This window comes from Pseudonaja textilis, chromosome 3 (genome assembly GCF_049901715.1).
Source record: "Pseudonaja textilis isolate UNSWEBS1 chromosome 3, rPseTex1.2, whole genome shotgun sequence".
NCBI lineage: Eukaryota > Metazoa > Chordata > Lepidosauria > Squamata > Elapidae > Pseudonaja > Pseudonaja textilis.
Genome location: NC_141992.1, coordinates 129,308,700 through 129,323,713, shown reverse-complemented (window position 1 = coordinate 129,323,713; position 15,014 = coordinate 129,308,700). Strand labels below are relative to the sequence as shown.

At 38.3% G+C, this 15,014-nt stretch overlaps 1 protein-coding gene across 5 annotated transcripts in view; it reads left to right on the top strand.

Moving 5' to 3' along the window:
• The first annotated feature begins 866 nt into the window (after positions 1 to 866).
• RNF152 (ring finger protein 152) overlaps positions 867 to 15,014 on the top strand; it is a 36,764-nt gene continuing 22,616 nt past the window's right edge. Inside the window, exons 1-3 of one of the 5 annotated variants that reach the window (XM_087930761.1) lie at positions 867 to 1,009; positions 2,794 to 2,916; positions 4,281 to 4,366. The gene's annotated coding sequence lies outside the window, so the exon portion shown is untranslated. Of the gene's footprint in view, positions 1,021 to 2,793; positions 2,917 to 4,269; positions 4,367 to 15,014 lie in introns of all 5 variants that reach the window. The other 4 variants (XM_087930762.1, XM_026701068.2, XM_026701069.2 and 1 more) reach the window with 4 other exon arrangements.

Below are 15,014 nucleotides of genomic sequence, written 5' to 3'. Positions count from 1 at the left end.
AGAACTTTGTGAAGGGTGAGCAAGGACATTGGCACTACAATAAACTTTACTGCAGCTAGGCCAACATTGAAAAACACTCCAGAGAAAAATACCCAGGAGATATTCCCGCTAGTATCTTTATTTATTTATTTTAAAAAAATTGTTTTTATTTTTGCTGTTCCAGCACCGAATGCAGCTCTACACTCTACTTCTGCAGTATAAAAAATAATAATAATCACCTGTTGGATTTCTATGTGTCAGATACGCGAGGAGTAAAAAGGCACCAGTCAAACGGGGCAGAAAAAAAGAAACAGCAACCGAGCTTATGCGTTTGGGAGATGGAATCCAATTGAATCGCGACATTAATTTCCCCTGGATCTCCCAGGCTCCGCTCTTAGCCCCGGAACGAATCTAATGTATTCCTTGGAAAAATACAGGAGTTGTTGTTGTTGTTGTTGTTTTTAGTATAAAAAAAGCTTGTTTTTCCTGGAGCAGCCTCACCCCCCCTCCCATCCCCTACCTAGGCGGGCGCGCGCGCAGAGGATAACCCAGAATAACCCCACGTATCTCAAGAAGTGGTCTCTAAACCACCATATGCCATAAACCACCATGTGGGTCGTGTGAAGCCGACAGACCACTACTACTGGGACGCTTTGACCATTCCCGCCTGGCTCGCTCGGTTAACGCCGGCATTTGTCTTGCAGCGACCGCCTTTGGTCGGCCTCCCTTTTTTTGCAAACACATCGAGCGATAAGAGGAATTCGGAGAGGAGAAGAAGAAGAAGAGGGATTTTTGCACACTCCTCCCGATAAATAAAATACCAAGCCCCTCGCCTCAAGGGGGCGGGGCTGGGACACCAAAGGGGCGGAGCTTTACCGCCACGCCTCCCCCGTGTGTCTCGCCTTCACATTTGGAGCTCATTCTCCTCCCCCCGCCTGCTACCCCCGCCACCCACAGCTTTGGTCTTCAATTAGCTGCCGACGGTGGAGCTGGGAAGGCGCGCGAGGCTGCGAGGATGGGGAGGAGCCATGTAAGCAAAACGTGCGGGGCTTATTTATTTTTCTTTAAAGGAATATTTAAAAAAAAAAAAATCCGCAAGCCGCTTCTCCTCTTCGGCTCTCAGGGTTGCGAGATAGCCGGGGGGGGGGGGAGGGGTGTCACCCACTCTTATGTGGGGCGCGAGGGAAATTAACCTGAGGTGGAATATTTCCACAGGCAGACAGACAGACAGACAGGCGCACGCGGGGAGCCGTCTGTCTGCGCACACGCGCCGAGTCTGTTTGTGTCACATATATATATATATATCTTTTTTTTTAAGGGAAAAGGTAGCTTAGGTTGCTTAGAGAATGGTGATGATTGCAGAACATCTGATTATGCAAGTTGGCCCATAACTATATACATACATACATACATACATACATACATACATACATATATATTACTGTAATGCTGAGACGAGAACTCTCTCTGCACACTCCCCTGTCCCCCCCCCAGGTTTAACCCCTTCGCCTCTGCAGTCAAACTGTTGCACGCGCGTCGAGGAAGCGGTTTTGGAAGGTTTTGTTAAGTTTTAAAGGACTCCCTCCTGATACAAGAGAATGCCCTGGAGGATTTTGTAAAATATGCGTAGTAGGGGAATTGGTCGTCGTCATCCTCATCATCCTCGTTCTCAGATTTTTTTCTTTTCATAGGGAAACTCAACCTCATTTGTGTAGTTCATGTTTTTTTTTAATGTTTCATAGACTGGAGAAGAACCACCCCCTCACCCGGAAAAAAAAATGCCCAAAGGCAGCCCGATTGAATAAAAGGGATGCTGAAAAAAAAAAAACACGCCTGCAGGGAGTCTTCTACTCTAGGGTGGGCAGGAGGGGTCTGAATTACTACCGGGCGGGGGGGCGGGGGGGTGTCTCGGAGAAGGGACTTGGTGGTGCGGAGAAAAAGCTTTGTATTTCTGCGTAAGCTTTGGTTGCAGCCAGGAGCTGTGAAAAGATAACCTTTCTCTTCACTTAGTCTCTTAGCAGGGAAGGAAAAGACGCTAAAAGCGTCTCATCCCCCTTTTGAGAAACCTTTTGCTGTTATTTCTTTTTTTGGGGGGGGGGAATTAGGAAAGCAAAGCGAGAAAATCTGCCTATAAAAGACCCAGCTGCAGCTTGGATGGTGGTGGGGGGGAAAGGATGAGGAGGTTGTCTGTTTCTCTTTTCTATCTCCAGCCAGAATCTCCCCCCCGTTTTTTTCCCCTTCTTCTGGAGGAGGAGATAGGAAGAGAAGAGACAGATGTCTAGGTCTTTTTGGTTTGGGCGATCCTGCTGGACAGGCTGAAGTGATTACTGCAAGGGCAAGGCAAAAAGAACAGGGGGCCTGGGGTAGCTGAGCATTGCGGGTCAACCCAAAAGCGGGGAGCATTGTGTGTTTTGTCTCTTGGGAGGGACGGGGCTTTTGTTTCAGAAACCTCAACATCCCCCCCACCCCACCCCTTTGCATCTTCTTTTTTTTTTTTAAGGGAAAAGGTAGCTTAGGTTGCTTAGAGAATGGTGATGATTGCAGAACATCTGATTATGCAAGTTGGCCCATAACTATATACAAGCAACTATATTCTGGCCACATAATCTGTAGTAGCCATAGCTTGCCTGTTCCTGAGGCTGCTGGTGAGGAAGATTGAGGTATCCTTGTAAGCAAGGGAATATTCCTCATTCCTGTGCCCCTCTGGCTCCCAAATATGGGCATATCCTAGCTGAAAAGGCCACTCAGATTGCCTAATTTGTTGGTTGTTGCTACTGCTGCTGTCTAACCCTGGCTTCCTGTAATACACTGCAGCCGGAACAAAGCTCTGTCACAACTGTGCTTCATGCTTGTCGCCTCCAGCCTGCAAGCAGCTGAATGTTTCCCTGGCTCGATATCAGGCAGAAAGGGATGGATGTGACACAATGAGAGATTCAGGTAATGCCATCAAAAATATGTTTGATATCTGTTGCTGTGTGAAAGCTGCTGTTGCTGGAACATTGTGCATGGCTACTTTGTTGAACTCTCTTTTCCATTTGTGGTTGAATAGCTTTTTTTTTCTTTTTCTTTTTAAGTGAGAGGTGCTGAGCCCTGGAGTTGATTTACACATAGATACAAAAGCAAATGAAACTGAAGTAGAAACTACTTGCTTGTTCTTTTTAAATCCCTCCTAAAGGAGGTAGATGTTCAGTCATTCAGAGAACAATGTGGGCTGCTATAATTTTCAAGGAAAATTTTTGAAGAATAATTTTTGAAATTATTTTAAAAATAATTTGGAGACAATAACTAAGAAAAAGCATCCTTTGTACCATGTTTCATCTGTTTATGACAACCAATTTTGGTTGGTTACTGCTTGGGGAAAAACACTGGTTTTAAAAAAACAGATTATTAGGAAAACAAGTTGCGAAAATGTTTGAAAACTTGTAAAAGATATGAAAGCAGTGGTATACAATTACTGAGGTTGTGGATGTGGAGAACATAAGCGATGTGTTTGATTAATATGTGGCAGGGGATAAATGTGTGTGTGTGTGTATGTGTATATATATATATATATGTATATAATATACACACACAGTTTTTTTCACACACAAGTTTGTTACCATTGAATCTACAAACCATGGTCCCTTATTTTGTCCTTGTCCTCTTTCAAAGTGACACTTCTGTGTAACAGAAATTTGGTCATTAAATAAAAAAAACAAAACAAAAAAGATACTCCATAAAATTTCCTTTTTTTCCTTCAAGTGCACCAGCTGTGTGTGTGTGTGTGTGTGTGTGTGTGTGTATGTATGTATGTATGTATGTATATAAAGTTTTTGCAGGTACTTACATATATGGTATTCAGCTTTGTTTGGTTATTTTCCCACGTCATTATAGTTATGCTTTTAAAGTTGTAGCAACGTTTTGGCAGAATCTCATCTGCCATCATCAGGCTTCTGTATTGAAAGAAAATGACGAACACAATACAGAAGCCTGATGATGGCAGAAGAGATTCTGCTGAAACATTGATACAACTTTAAAAGCACAACTACAATGACGTGGGAAAATAACCGAACAAAGCTGAATACCATATATATAATTTATTTATTTAATATGCCGGTCTCTCCCCCCACCCTATTTTTAAACTCAGGCTGAGGTAAAAGCTTGCCCCAAAGAGATAATGAAAAATGACATACTACTTTGAGGGATTATGATGAAATCTGTCACTGATTTCATTTAAGTGATGAGCTTGTCATTGAGGATATGCATAGAGTGACTTTGTTTTGGTTTCTTTATTTATTATTGTGCAATGAGAACCTTTCTAGGAAGAGAATGTTTTGAAGACTATTATTAACTCTCTCTAAACCTGAACTAATATGAAACAAAAGAGCACCAAGAAGAAAAAAAAGAGGTGAGGAGAACTCCTGTCTTGTCCCTTCATTTACATTTTTTTTTTAAACTCAGGGGATTGCTCAGCTAAGTGGATAATTTGTAACAGCTGCTGCTTTTTCAAGGTGACATTTCTACAGCTGTCAAGTAAAACCAGGAGGGAGAAAACTTTGGGTACAATCTGTCAACCATTGCTCCTACTAGCTAGTTTTAAAATGCACCTAAGGAATCCTGGTGGTTCATTGGAAAATGACTTAAAATGGGAATTTATTTGGGTAATTATTGAGATTACTTGCTATGTAATCATAAAAATAAGAGTGAGAATTAGGCACGAGCCCCATATTTAGAAAAAAAACAGTCTTAGAATGTTGTGAATGTTTGCAATTTTTTTTTTTGTACCAACAAAAATCAACAATTTGATTTAGATTTGTTGCGTCTGTGTTTCTGGGAACTCCTTTATTTGGAAGTTGTCCACAGGACTCTTTCATAAAATGTATTCATGTAATGTATAAACGGCTTGCTGATTTTAATGAAGTTAATACCTGATTTGTGCTTTGTCTTTAAGTCTTGTGCAGTTCTTCCATTTCAAGTTAATAAAATGAACTTTAATAGGATTAAAGGATATCAAGATAAATAACTTTTGTTTTTGTGAAAACTAAAATAAAACTTTAAAAAAAAAAAGATAAATAACTTAGTAAGCTCACTAAAGCTAATACAGATTAGGTTCTTGTCAATGCCTGGAAGAAAACAGGAAGAAACTTATTTCAGGATATACAGTACATGTGCAAGATTTAGTGAGGATATGTTTTCATATATTAAATTATGAAGTTTTGCATATAATGCTAAACCATGGCTTAGTTTCATGTGGATGCCATTACCATTCTTTTCCCTCTCTTTTTGTGGCGTGGCCAGAAAGCACTTAACACATGTAATCCTAAATGACATATAAGTTATTTAAAATGAAAAAGGATCTCACAGCTGAGGTTGAAAAAGCAGGAAAAAAGAGGCTTTTCAAACGCTGCTCATCTGCGCGTAGTGCTTTTCAGCTGTCTGGGAGGCTCAGCTGATGTTTTTTTTTTTACACACGTGCATGTAGCAAAATGTAGTTACCAAACCAGTAGTAACACCAGTTGAATCCCATCCCTTGGCAGTCCTCAATTTACAGCCATTTGTTTAGTGACTGAAGTTACAACAGCAGTGAAAAAAGGTGACATGAGTGTTTTTCACTTATACCTGTTGCAGCAACCCTGTGGCCATGTGATAAAAAAATCCGTTGCTTGGCAATTGGCAAATGTTCCGTCCTGGGGTCATGTGATCGACCGTCTTTTGTGGTCTTCTAACAAAGTCATTGGGAAAGCCAGATTCACTTAACAGCCATGTTATCAAAAGCTTCAGTCATTCACTTAACAACGGTGTCAAGAAAGGTTGTAACATGGAACAAAACTCACTTTAACAACTGTCTTCCTCGGGGTTCAGTTGTGGTTGTAAGTTGAGGACCACCTGTACTCCAGTTCTGGAAAGAAATTATCTATGGCTGTTGATTCATTTTGGGAGGTTCAAATTTTGTCAGGAATTGTTATTTTAAGATAACAATTCTAAGTGTTTGAATGAAATGGAAACATGTTAGAGACGACTTAGTGGGAAATGTTTTCATTTATTTTTGGACCCAGTTTTTACAGTAAGTTATTTTTACTGCAAGTGAAATATAAATAACTTCTTTTATTTTCAATATTTGGAGAAGTGTGCCCTTGTTTACTATATATCAGAAAAGGCACAATTCATGAACAAGACAGAGGTACCAGCAGGAGTGTGGGTGTAGATAAAACACTCCACTGAAGACTAGGTACATAAATAGTGATGAATACTGACTAGGAGAATGGTAAACTACTTTGGGAAGAGGAAAAAATGGAAGCAGGCTTTGTGGAGGAAAGTTTTGGCAATGGCTAGTTATAAGAGGTGTGCTTGTAGAGTTCAAGAAGGGAAACTCTTAAATAGTTGTTTTTTCAGATGGTTGGAGTGATTCTAATGTAATCTGGGAAGACGGAAAAATATTTGGTATGATGGCCACTTTTTAGGGTGTGGGCTAGGATTCTGAATCTGAGGGGTGGGTATTTGGGTCACAGCACAACTGAGCTTTAAAATCTACAGTTAAAAAAAAAGTTTTTTCTTTCTGTATTGGCTGGACCTCAATTGGTGACTTCTTTCACTGATTGTAAAACCTGGACTATACCAGATGGGTTCACAAAACTTGGGTAGGCCAAGCATAGTGATAGAAGTGGGAATTAATAGTTCAGTAGTATCTGGAAGGATGCAGATTTCCCATACCTCTTATCCAGTGGTGGGATTCAATTATTGTTGCCAGCAGTTTGGTGGGCGAGGCTTGGTGGGCGCATTTTGCACAGTGCACACACTTTGCATGCACGCGCGCACCAAACATGCACTTTGCACAGGCATAGAGGCGTTTACGCAGGCGCAGGGGCATTCTAACTCACCTCCTGCAAGCCTGCATGATCCCGGTCACTTCAGCAGCTGCTGCACGGCACTCTTCTGTGCCGTGCAAAGCAGCTGCACTTCAGATTCAGTGGATAAAGGCAGAACTGGTTGAATACCACCAAAGCTCTTATCTTTAACAGAATTACCACTGTGACCAACAAATTGCCTCTGGAATGCTCACAAGCAGAGATGAAAGCTTATTTCTCTTTCCCCATGGTTGCCTTGCAACTGGTATTTGGAGGCCATGGAAGTAACATTGATTCTTCAGTATTAATGGTCATATTGATAGACTTGTCCAAATGCTAGTGCCTCTCTCTTTCCTTATACAGTCAAAGATTCTTGTGTATCAATCTGGCATGGTCTTTAGCTAATGCTGCAGCTGAGCACTATTGGAGAGCTTATTCTTTTGGTCAAGAAAGCCTGCTTTACTGAGCTTCCGCTTCTGAATGGTTTAAAATGCACCATATGTACTGCACCTACTTCCTGTAGGCGCTGCCAACCAATTCTTCCTGTGGTTAAGATTTATACTATTTATGTATTTATTTAACTTTGTGTAAATCCGGATAGTACAAATGTCCATTTCTCTTTTTTTTCCTGACTCTTTTAAGGCAGAACTTGGGTATTTATTTACGATTATTCTATATAGGGTACTATTTTACTTTAAATTATTTAAAATAGCATACTTCCAATTGCCTGATTTGCTTTTTCCTAGTGTTGCCTTTCTTCCAAGTCATTTGTATCAGTTCCATTATTGGTGTAAGTATAAGGAGAAAATCAATTTTCAAGTTCAAGAAAGATTTTACAAAACCTTGAAATTTATTTTAAAGAAAAGTTTGAACTAAACGAATAGGCTATAATAAACAAGAAGCCATATTTCTCTTTCAACAGTGTTTCTCTACCCTATGTAAATTTAAGATGTCTATCCCTGCATAGACATTTTTATGAAGCTACCAGTAATCTAGTTTGATCCAAAGGAAATCTTACCTGAAAGCTTAAAGCTAGAGTTAATGTAAAAATGAAAGTTTCTGAGGCATTCATTTAAGCAAAAGTAGTTTCATTGTCTATAGGAATATAATTCGAAATTCATGTTAATGAACTGTAATACTCTGAGAGGCTTTTTTGTTGTTACAAACTTGGGTTTCCTTTAAGGAAAAAACAATGTTTGTACTGCCATCTGTAGCTTACCAAATAATATGCATTCCCCCCCCCCAAACAATTTTACACAAATGAGAGTCCACTTCCTTTATTTCTAGAATAGGAAAATGAACTTTTCCTTTTTGAAGATCTTGGATATATAGATAGTATAACTTAAGTTTCTCTACAAGATTAATCATGGTCATTTGGGTCACAGTTGTTTAAAGTTTACCTCAACAGGTAGCAACAGCTGCTGGCTTTGGCTATGTAGAAAACCAAGTAGGATCAAGTTTGGTTAGTTCTTGGATAAATAGGCCACCTCAGGGGAGTTATGCTATAGTCTACACAAACATACAGATATACACACCTATCCTGGGGAAGGTAATGGCAAACCATTTCCATCTTGTCACCAAAAGACCTGAATGGATGCTCCATATAAGACATCAGGACTTTTAAAATCCAATGTACTTTTTCAGAGTAAGAAATACATTTTTAAAGATGCAGATGAGAGAACAGAAAATAAGCATTAGGCCTTTCTTAATATTCATCTGTATCTTTAATGACCTACTTCTTACTCTGATACATTACATTAGTTTTTAAAAGTAGTTGTAAGTGGAGGACTACCGGTACTGCTTTGACTCTAGGAGGGACATACAGTATACGTAGTCTTCGACTTATGCCCAAAATTGAGCCCAAAATTTCTGTTGCTAAGTGAAACGGTTTTGCTCCATTTTATAACCTTTCTTGCCACAGTGGTTAAGTGAATCACTGCAGTTGTTAAGTTAGTAACACAGTTGTTAAGTGAATGGCTTTGTATTGTTAGAAGGTTACATAAGGTGATCACATGATCCTGGGGCAGTGCAGCCGTCATAAATATGAGTCAGTTGCCAAGCAGCTGAATTTTGATCATGTGACCCTGGAGATGCTGCAGTGGTCATAAATGTGAAAATGGTCATAAGTTACTTTTTTCAGTGCTGTTGTAACTTTTAATGGTCACTAAGTGAACTGTTGTAAGTCAAGGACTACCTGTATATGGATTATCTGTAGGCAGTGTTTATATCAACTTCAAATGTTGAATCTGTTTGGCAGGCTATTTGTTTCCCAGAGCTTGGACCATTAGCGACTAGGCTGCTACAAATCTTAATAAATGACTAATCTGTCTCAATCTGGTTGGGTAATCAGTGATAAATTAGGTGATTAAATATAAATATATTTGCATATTTCTAAAACATATCTGCGGCTGCCTTTCTGCATGAAGTTAGAATTTATAGTCCAAACAAAGATCTCTCTCTAGTGTTACTAGGGTTGTTTTATCACTCCCCACCAGAACTAAAATAGTATTAGAAAGTAATCTGTTTATCAAGATTTGGTTTCTTCAGATTAAACAAAAGTTTTCATTGATCTGGTTCAACTGGTTCTCACTCCATAAGTTGAAACACTGTAAACACTGTTCATAATATGTAAAATAATATAGATGCCATTTAAGAAGAGTATAATAAAATACATATTCCAGACTAAAGAAAGTTAATCATGCTTATATTCCATCTACATTTCACCTTTTTTTTGGCTTATTGATTTCAATCTTGAAGAAATATGTACAGTTTCCAGGGAGAAAATTGCTGTACCGCAACACAACAGTAGCTTTTTTATTTTGGCTTACTATCATATGTAGTAAGAGTCATCAAGAAATGTATGGCTGGCTTTAGATCTCTAAACAAGAATTTATATCCAACATAATTTTATGGTTAATTGATTGCAGTTTATGCTAATGTCTGAATGATTACACATGCTTTATTCATGGAGTTTGGGTTCATTCTTCATTTGTTTTTGTATCCCATCTAGACTTTTAAAATAACAGTTTGTAAAAACATACTACTGTTGTATAACTTTCTTGAAATACTGTTTATGAACTGTAGTGGTGATATTTTGGAATTTGGTTCAAATAAAACAGTGATTTGAAAAAGGTAACAGGAGGATCAAGTTTTCCTGAAATCAGCTATTGATGGTTATACATTTCCGTATAATAGGCATTGGGTTCATATATCATGTTTTTATACACGTTGTACAGTACTGTATTAGTTTTGCATAGCAAACTACTGAAGCTGAGATTTTAATATTTTATTGGTTACTTTCAGGGATTTTGAATGACTTTGGTAAAGAACGTCAAATAGTCTAACTCAATGGGAGTAGAAGGGATCAGCCATTGTATTGAAATGCTTTCAAAGCTAATGGATGAGAAAACCATAAAAGTTCAGGGAAAAGTGGCAATCTAAGTAGATTTTAAAATGTGCATTCCAACTTTATTTTGTGACCTTGCTCATCAAATAGAATAAAATACAGATACAGATCTCCTTGTGATGGGAATCAATATTATCTGTCTATAATCTACTAAAACTCATTGTATTTATCCGGTTTTAGTCTCAAGATAAGCCCAAACGATGCAGCAACAGATTTTGACTCAAGGTATCTAACATCCACTAACTTTAAAGAATGTGTAAAAAATCTGGGACCCATTACTCCTATGGAATTGAAATTTCCATGATGTTCAGACCAGTTTTGTTTTCAAAGTTGTTGCTGTTACAGTGTTTCCTAGTTACATGGTTGTGATTTGCAACACTTCTGGCCTGCTTTCCACAAGCAAAGTCAGTGGGGAAGCCTACAGAAAGTTGGAAGTTTCTCCACCTCCCACTGCTCTTTTGCCCATCCATGGTCATTCTGTTTATTGATGTAGGTAACTTAATATTGACTTATTATTGAAATTCATTTGCTATTACAATTACTTTTCTATTTATGATATGCATGATAGTTGATCATGGCACTGTTCCAGCATTGGACTAAAAAAGATATGATCAATCTAAAATTTAATGTTCATTCTGGTCACATCAGACTGCACTATTTTTGAATCAAAGGATGACCCAGTGTGTCACAGGGTTGTGTAGTACTCTATTAAAACTAAGAGTAATATTTTACTTCCAATTTTGACACAGTCTCTTCTAAGATCTAGTTATCTAAATAAGAAAAGATGAAGGAAAATGCATCAAACTATTAATCTTCCCTCCTTTTTTTTTCCAGAAAGCGGGATCTGAATTTGATAAAATATTTTATTGCTTTCTTTGTCACATTATAAGTGAAAAAGATAAGATGGAGTTGCTTAGCATCATTCCATATTCAATTCCTTGGGAATCTGCTCTGTTAAATCTAATTTTCTTTCCATCTGCTATTAGACTGAAAAATACATTTGGTTTTAGTCTCCAGCCTGTAAACATGGATAGAGAAATATTTTTCTTTTGCAACCATAGGATGGATTTCATGGCTCATTAAAAATGTTTTTTAAAGAAAAACAAAACAAAACAAAGTCACTCTGTAACTATTTCCTACTGCTACAATGGTTGAGGACCCAATCTTCATTCAGTGCCTTTGCCTTGCCACTCTGAAAACTTTTTCAGAAACTCTTCTTCTGCTGGTTGATGGAAATTATTTTCTGAATGGGATTCTTAAGTTCCTTGGTATTGTTATGTAACCATATGACATGCTGTTTTTTAAAGGATCCCAATTCTCTACATTTTAGAAATACGTTTTAGAAACCATATGGTGTTCTTAGCTTGGTTAACAATTCTTAATACAATTTTAATTTGATAGAGCTAGATAAAGCAATTATGTTAAAAAAAGAAAGGATTCTTGTAATTTAGGTTAGGTCATCTCAGTTGATAGTATTTTTGAAGGCTAATCTTTTCCCAGTGTTTGTATAATTGCTTACTGTAACAGTAGGAAAACCTATTTTGCTTGCACACTAGCTTATGGCTGAACTTCAAAACAAAGCTGACCCCTCAGCCACAATTAGATTTTTGAATCAAAGTGGTTTAAAATAAAGTTATACTCCAGAGGGTAAGGGAGAGAAGAATGACTTACAGTATAATGTCTGTGTTCCAGAGGTGGTATTCAGCAGGTTCTGACCAGTTCTGGAGAACCAGTAGCGGAAATTTGAGTAGTTTGAAGAACCGGCAAATATCACCTCTGACTGGAGATTTTATAATATCCTTCCCCTGCCATACCCACAAAGCCATGCCCACAGAACAGGTAGTAAAAAAATTTAAATCCCACCCCAACATGTGTTCCCCAACATATGAATAGGCAAACTGAGGCAATGCGGGTATGAGTATCTGATTTGAGAAACATCACTCAGTTTTGAGAATTTCATTGTACTTCTACAGGGAAAAAAAATCTGTCATCGTGTGACCAAGGGTATGCCACAATGCTCTTAAGTCTAAAAGACGGTCATAAGTCACTTTTTTTTCAGGGGCGTTGTAACTTCGGTCACTAAACAAACTGTTGTAAATCAAGGATTACCTATATGCTGTCTCAAAGTTCCAAGCTGGAAGTGATGTTCAGGACATGGTCCTACTCTGAAACAATTCTGTTTTTTCATCTGAGTATTATAAACTGTTTCTGTTTGTAAAACTGGTTTCCTGAAAACTGCTGGTCACCCTGGAATAGCCAGATTGATGAAACATCCCAGCAGTCTCTGTAATACTCAGTTTTGAGAACGGTAGGTTTTGTATATGCGTAGTTGTTGGTGATTACTACTCCAGTACTTTGATTACAGTGATTACTACTCCAGTACTAGTACTTTTCTTGATGCAAAGTGTGTGGTTCTCGAAAGAGTCATGGCAAAAAGAATGATTAACCAGAATGATCCATTTCTCTGCTGAGGTTCACCAGAGAAGCCACATAGGTAAAAGTTTATTTTTGAATTAACAGAGAGTTTTTAATAAAGTGCCCAAGTTCTTTGTATGTATATTTTATTTATCTGTTAAGTGATGTCATTGCTAACCATTTGTGATGTATTTGGATTGCGTTCTTCTTACCAAATGACAAAATTGCTGGAGAACCTTCTGAACAAAAGAATGGGCTATGTTAAATTAAAGAATGAGGAGTGGGAGAGAAGAAAAAGATGAAGGGTCCTTTTCACCTTTATTTGTGTTGTGTGTTAATTTGCTTGCTGTAATCACACTGTGTGCTTGTGTGTCAGGTAGTGTGGAAATTTCTGCTGTCTGGAGAAGTGCACGTGATGCTCTGTCATTCTGGAGTAACTTTTGGGACCCATATTCATGCATGCGGTTCATGTTTTCTCACTTCTACTGTTTTTATTACAAAAAACTTCCATGAAAACCAATGTTACTTTGAAACAGGGTTGGGTCACTTCGAAAGACGATTAGGTAACCTAAAACCTTTATTCAGCCCTTACAGTGGGCTCCAGAAGTCTCTGTTCAGCACACCACAGATATTTCATGATAACGTGCCATTTTAATAAGGGTAGTATTTTAAAACTTAAAATTCAAAGCACATGTATTACATTTATTAACATCATTTCCCAAAGCTGAGAATATGGTATCTCATTTTGTTATATTTTAATGGGGTGTGAGATCATATAAGATCCAGAATAAAATGCTTTTAAGATTGTATTAGGGGGAGATCTGCCAGAATTGGGCAAATTTCCATGGCAGTGAAATTGTGCAACCGACTAGTATTGAAAACAGCCAGCAAACATTTTGAACCATTTAATATTCTCTCCAGCTGACCAATGGGAGAGTGGAAAAAATGTCAGCCAGTGACTCATCTTTGAACAATTGCAAGATCTTAAACAATAAGAAATCCTTTGGCAATAAATTGGAATGAAAACAAATTATTGGCACTATCCCATTCATGCTTTCAGTTCGTGTCTAAATTTATCTGGTTGGTTATAAGAAAAATCTGAACAATTTCTATTGGGAGAACCTGCTTGTTGCAAAGCCACCATTTCTCCTGTTTTTATTTAACATTCATTGTGAAGCTGGCCTTTTGCAACCAGATACTTTTCACAATCACTGTAACCATAGTTGTTGCTGTGTTGACAAAAGGAGAATGCAGCCAGGATTGATCCAGGCTTTGATGGTTAGTGGACTACTACTGGATGCACAATAGCTCAGAAAAAGAAAGGGATTAAATTGGCAAGTGTCCTCTTTCTGCATTTTTCTTTTCTTGTATTACAAGGTGCCAGGCTGGGTAAGTTCCAGTCAATATGAAATTGCATGGGTAGATGGAAAAGAGAATGTTATATAATTTTAAACTTCTGAAGCTGGGAGGTAGGGCATGACAAAGAGTTTCTACCAGTGGAGAAACCGGATTGCCTACCAAGTCAGCCTTTCAAAATGTTGCAAAAGAAAACACTTTACAACTAAAGCAATAATAAATTGGCTCAGGTCTTATTCTCTACCAGCATTTTATTATTGCAGAGGTTCTGTAGTTGTTCTTAAACTTCTTTAGATGAGCCCTAATTATCAGAGTCAGCTGAGGGACCAAATGAGAGCATCCAAAGTTATTTTACTGACCCTTAGTTGAGATATATCAATATATGATAAACTGTTTTGGCATTGTGATGTCATCTGCAAAAACAGTTTCCACTGGGTTCTAACCTCACTCTACCCATTGCTTATGAGAAAAGCCTTGTCTTTGAGACTTGCCAGAAGCCTTCAGGATAGCAGCCTGCCAGAGCTCAGGGGAACAGGTGAGGGGGCTGCTGCCTAGAAGGTATCTTGTCTAAGATCTGCTAGGAAAGGGATCTAGAGTGTTTCCACATTATGTGACCTGGTGGCACCAGGGCAGCAGATATCCTCAGAGAATAGCCATACTGCAAATAACTTGGCCCTGTGCCACAAAGACTTTAGGTTCCAAGTTACTCCAGGAGAGGAAGAACTCACGGTTTGATCACATTTGGCACGGAACTGTGTGACAAAGTGCATGTGCTATATAAAGATAAAACCCATAATATAAAATTGCACCATGTTGATGGTGAGGTGAATTTGTATTGTAAGTAGACTTTTGATCATTGGCTTGTCCCTGAGAAATACTCTCCTAAGAAGGCAGAAATTAAGATCCATGGGGTTTTCAGATACCAAGGATTTTCTGACTTTTTCCAAGTCATGAAGAAAGAGGTCAAATTGTGGTGATAAAAAAAAAATCGGCTGTGTTGTCCTTAGTCTTTTACGGAACCCCATCAAGGTCTC